Genomic DNA, 6000 nt, shown 5'->3' with positions numbered 1-6000 from the left:
GCCAGAGGGGAGCTCAATGTTTGTGTACACCCCTTTCTTGTTTTCAGACCTTCATAATTGGAAAGCCCAAAATCCTCCATTTTCTAAGGATCCTGAAACTCTGATTAACCTTTTAAAATCTGTATTCTCCACTCATCGGCCCACTTGGGATGACTGCCAACAGATCCTGTGCATCCTCTTCACGGCCGAAGAGAGACTGTGCATTTGCATGGGCAAAGAGGGGTCTGAGAACTGAACGGATCTACATCCACTGATCGGCAGAGAATTGCATACCTGTTCCCTTCCTCTCGACCTCACTGGGACCCAATACAGACGGAGGTAAGAGGGCTCTCAGTGATTATTGCCTGAGGCTTCTAGATGCACTCCACACTGCTGCCAAGAAGTCCACCAATTTATCTCAAGTAAGACTGAGGTAAGACAATTAGCCAATGAATCTCCTGCTATGTTTTTAGAGCATCTTCTAGAGGCATATGGATTACATACACCAATTAATCTGATGGCACTTGAAAATGCATAAACAATTAATATTGCTTTCATGTACCAGTCAACCCCAATGTTAGGAGAAAATTACAGAAGCTTGAGGGATTTGAGGGAGTGCCCCACAGATAGTTAATAGAGATAGCACAAAAGGTCTTTGAAAACAGAGAATTTACAAGAAATTACCAACAAGAAGATGGCCAACGTGTTAGAATTGCTCTGTGAGAAAGAAACTAAGAAGCCAACCAATACCAGCAAGAAGGAAGCTCAGGGACAATGATCTCCACTAGATGAGGAACAATATATATATTGCAAGGAAAGGGGACATTGGCAAAGAGATTGTCCAAGGTTAAAGGCTAAATTAGAGAGAGAAGCAAAAACTTTTTGTCTCAACAATGAAGAAGTCAGGGCTCACTGCCACCCCCGAGCCCTGGATAACCCTTCAAGTGGGGGGGGGGGCATCCGGTGGACTTCCTGGTAAATATGGAGCCACCTATTCTGTGCTGACCCAACCATTGGGAAAATTGACTAAAGACTCAGTTAATGTAATAGGAGCCACAGGGGGACGAAGATCATACCCAAAGGTGACCGCTAATTTGGCTCAACCAAGCCATAAGTTAGTCCAGCATGATTTCTTACGGGTACCAGAGTGTCCAGACCCCCTCCTAGGATGAGACCTCCTTCATAAGTTGCAAGTACAAATTGACTTTTTAACACATGAAGCAAAATTAAGATTGGGAACTGACTCAACTCAAACTCCTGAAAAGAGTTTTAGAGTTTTGGCTTTGGACCAACTGCTGTAAAATTTGACCAATCCTCCTAAGCTGTCACTTGCAGACCCAGAATTAAAATTATTAGAAAGGTGGAGGCAAGAAGTCCCTGAGGTCTGGGGTGAAACCAACCCTCCAGGTCTAGCGGTCAACCAAGTGCCCCTTGTAGTAGAGCTCCTACCTCAGGTGTGCCCTATTTGTTTGTGTCAATATACAATAAGTCTCCAAGCTCAAAAGGGAATTAAAATTCATATACAGAGACTAAGAGAAAATGGTATCCTCATCCCTTGTGTCTCCCCTTGGAACACGGCCCTGCTTCCAGTCCAGAAATTAGGGACAGCTGACTATTGTCCTGTGCAAGATCTCCGAGAGGTCAACAGATGAGTATTGACTCTACATCCAACAGTACCTAACCGCTACACTCTACTCAGCCTCCTCAAATCCAGAGTGCACCTGGTACTCCATATTGGACCTCAAAGATGCCTTCTTCACTCTACCTTTCGCCCCAGTGAGTCAACCCATTTTTGCCTTTGAATGGACTGACCCAGATTCCAGGGTCATGGAACAACTGACTTGGACTTGGTTACCACAGGGTTATAAAAACTCACCCACTCTTTTTGATGAGGTTTTGGCTAGAGATCTCTTGGGTTTTTGTAAAGGATACCCTGAAGTAGTGCTTCTACAATATGTGGACGACCTGCTGGTAGCCTCATCCACCTTAGAGTCCTGTCAAGAGGCGGCAGGGAAGCTACTCAAAACTTTGGGATGATTAGGTTATAAGGTTTCTGCCAAGAAAGCCCAATTGTGTAGCCAAACTGTGACTTATTCGGGCTTCGAGTTACAGAGAGGAAAAAGAACTCTATCCAAAGAAAGAATTCAAGATATATTGCAGATTCCAACCCCAGAAACTAAAAAACAAGTATGGGAGTTTCTGGGGATGGTTGGATACTGTAGGCTATGGATTCTAAATTTTACTGAGATGGCTCGCCCCCTGTATGACTCCCATAAGGGAGAAACTCAAAGTTCACTGAACTGGACTAATGAATGTTAAGGGCCTTCCAGCAGCTCAAGTGGGCCCTGACAGAGGCTCCAGCCCTGGAACTCCCTGACGTTATCAAGCCATTCACCTTGTTCATAGATGAACTCGGGGCATTGCCAAAGGAGTCCTAATCCAGGACATTGGCCCTTGGAAGAGGCCTATAGCCTACCTCTCCAAAAGACTTGATCCAGTGTCAGGAGGATGGCCCCTGTCTGAGAATGCTAGCTGCTGTGGCATTGTTACTTAAAGAGGCTAAAAAACTCACTTTTGGACAAAAGATTTCTGTGGTGACCTCCCATAGTTTAGAGACTCTTATAAAAACCCCTCCTGAAAAGTGGCTCTCAAATGACAGAATTCTACACTATCAGGCCCTGCTCCTAAACCCAGAGTCAGTGGTTTAAAGACCTTTTCACCCTTAAACCCAGCCACCCTTATGCCTGACGAAGACCCTGAAGTTCAGAGTGCACCTATCCTTGAGTGTGCTGATCTCCTTGAAACACAGCAGAATCTGGGCTGATCTTACTGACTAGCCTTTGGGGAATGCTGATAACTACTTCACCGACGGGAGCACTTTCATCCAGGATGGCAAACGAGTGGCTGGAGAGGCAGTGACCACCAAAAAAGAGGTACTCTGGGTTAAGCAGTTAGAGCCTGGCACCTCAGCCCTAAAAGCTGAGCTCATTGCTTTGACCGAGGCACTAAAATTAGCCACTGGGAAAAGGGTAAATATCTATACTGACAGTAGATATGCTTTTGCTACTGTACATGTGCATGGAGCCATCTATCAAGAACGAGGTTTCTTAACCTCAGCCGGGACTAAGATAAAAAATGCTCCAAGGATTCTAGACTTGCTGGCAGCTGTCTGGCTACCTCAGCGGGTTACTATTATTCATTGCAAGGCTCATCAGACAGGAGATGACCCTATCACCCTAGGAAACAATTTAGCAGACCAGGCCGCTCAAAAAAAATAGCAACCACATCACAGGGGTCAACCAAGGAAGTAACTGCTCTGATGTTGATTCCTCCCACTTTATCAGAACCAATCTACACAAAGAAAGATCTGAAGTTAGCATCTCAACTTGGAGCAGAGTCCCTCACCCCAGGAGGTTGGTACCAATTACCAGAGAAGCCAGTGCTGTTACCAGAGACACTAGGATGTGAGCTGCTACACCACGTTCACCAAATCACCCATTTAGGGGGACTAAACTTGCTGAATTGTTCAGAACTCAGTTTTTCATTCCAAGACTCTCCAAACTGACTGCCTTTTTGAGCTCCAGATGCCTGCAGTGCTTGTTAGTCAACCTGACCAAAAGCTCTCCACAGGAGACCACCTGGCATCAAGGAACTGCTCCAGGAGAACACTGGGAAGTAGACTTTACAGACATGGTAAAGCCTGGTTTACAGGGACACCGCTATCTTTTGGTATTAGTAGACACCTTCCCTGGCTGGGTAGAGGCTTTCCCTACCAAGTTTGAGTCAGCCTTAGTGGTAGCCAGAAAGCTATTGCATGAGATACCTCAATTTGGCCTTCTATTATCAATGGGGTCTGATAATGGCCCAACTTTCATAGCCCAAATCACCCAAAAGTTAGCCCAGGCATTAAAGATTAATTGAAAACTCCACTGTGCCTATCAGCCACAAAGCTCAGGGCAAGTAGAATGTATGAACCAAACTCTCAAGGACACTTTAGCTGAGCTGTCTTTAGAAACTGGCAATAATAGGGTGAGCCTTCTTCCCTTTGCTCTGCTGGGAACTAGATGTACTCCTTATGTTTCTGGAATTTCCCCATTTGATGCTATGTTTGGGAGATCCCATCCACTGGTCCCAACTCTCTGAGGACCAATTATAACCAACATCTCATTAAGTCCCTGCAGGCACTCCAGCCTGTGCTGACCTCCATTCACCAGCTGTTTAGACAAAAATACCCAGACCTGCCTTCAGAGACACCACTCAAAGCACCCATCGAGCAGGGAACTTCTGTCCTGGTGTGATGTCACTGTTGAGACTCCCTTGAACCCCACTGGGAAGGACCATTTACCTTGGTGCTCAGTACCCCCATTGCCATCAAGGTAGCAGGAAAAACTGCATGATTCACCATACTCATGTAAAGTCACTAGAAACAGTGAAAAATGAGGGACATACTCAGTGGACTATACAACAGACTGGTAACCCCTTGAAGTTAAAATTGACTAAACATAGTTAGATTATACCAGTCATGAGCTGCTTTAGCTTGCTTGCTTTTGATCCTTCTATCCCATTGCTGGGGATTTTAATAACATTGATGCTGACCTTGCACAGTCGCTTTGGTCCCCCTGTAAACAAAGAACAAATGTTAAGTTCTTTGTAAGGGAGCCCCTGTGATTGTGGAGGGGGCTATACTAAAGGCAAAGACACCAGCTGGGGGAATCATACATACAATAGAAAAAAAAAAAGATCATGCTCTTCCCACATAAATGATAAATTATATACATATAGTCTTCAGACAGATTGTGGGGAAAAGTTAGCATTCCTTGTTGCTATACCCTGAGTTATAAGAGGTTTGATTCAAATATGGATGTGTAAGTTAAAGCCCCACGTGATACCTAACAAAGGCAGCCAGCCAGGGCCATGCCATCAGAATTGTTCTTAATATTCAGAAATGCATTCCTCCTGCTATGACTCTGTACAAAAATGTATAGGCATCGATAGCAAAACTTACTTCACTGCTGAGCTCATGAGGACATGGGCTGGAAGTGCTGGAGTGATTGTTCCACCAATCCAACAGTAATAGGAAATTCAAAGTATGCCCAATTCTCACGTCACAGCACGGTTGGTGAATCAGTGTGCTGGAGCAGGTTGGCCCCCAATACATGTGTCTGATGGGGACGGCCCACAAGATAAGATCAGAGAACTCATGGTTGAGGGATGAGTCAAGCAGCTAATAAAAATAATGTTTCCCCAGATACATTACCACCCCTTGATGCCACCTAAATCATGGGGAATTGATCTGGATGCTCAAACTTCTGATATTTTAGAAGCCACACATAAAGCCTTAAATGCTTCCAACCCAACTTTGGCTGAAGATTGCTGGTTACGCATAGCACTGGCCTCCTCCATATTGTAATCCCCACTAATGTTTCTCTGTCCACGCTGGAGGAACAAGATTACTTAAATTGTAGTGCTGGTCCCCCCTTTAGAGTACAACCAGTAGGCTTCAAGGACTCACCCTGTCTCCAAGGATGTTTTCATTACGATACCTCCGACGTTGACGTGGGGTTCATTGCTTTTACTAATTGTAGTTCCATAGTTAACTAGACTACCTCCCTTTATCCTGCTGAAGGACAAGTATTTATTTGTGGAGGAAATATGGCCTATAATTTCTTCCCAACTAACTGGACAGGGATATGTGTAACAACTGTCCTATTGCCTGATATAGATATTAAATAACACCATAGCTGATTTCTCTCCTAAACAAAAAGATAAAAAAATTAATTTAACAGGCCATCCTCTAAAAATCACATGGCATTAGACATTTTAATAACATAAAGAGATACTTATATATGACATAAATGATATGTCAGTTCCTAAAATTCTCTGGACCTGTCCTCCTTATGAGAAGCCATTGCTAAACTCATAAATACCCTGTTGATTATACTTGACTCCTGCATACTTACTTAATTCTACAGATACCTTCTACTGTAATCCAAATCCCCCCCAAAAAGGCAAAACTTGACC

The 6000-nt window shown here is 44.2% G+C and overlaps 1 pseudogene; it reads right to left on the bottom strand.

Annotated features, from left to right (window-relative positions):
- Window positions 1-4485: 4485 nt before the first annotated feature.
- LOC100714216 (elongation factor 1-alpha 1-like) overlaps window positions 4486-6000 on the bottom strand; it is a 158846-nt pseudogene continuing 157331 nt past the window's right edge.

Source organism: Cavia porcellus, unplaced genomic scaffold, assembly GCF_034190915.1.
Source record: "Cavia porcellus strain 051 isolate PalLab524CR breed Dunkin Hartley unplaced genomic scaffold, mCavPor4.1 scaffold_1, whole genome shotgun sequence".
Classification (NCBI taxonomy): Eukaryota; Metazoa; Chordata; class Mammalia; order Rodentia; family Caviidae; genus Cavia; species Cavia porcellus.
This window is presented reverse-complemented; position numbering and strand designations above follow the sequence as displayed.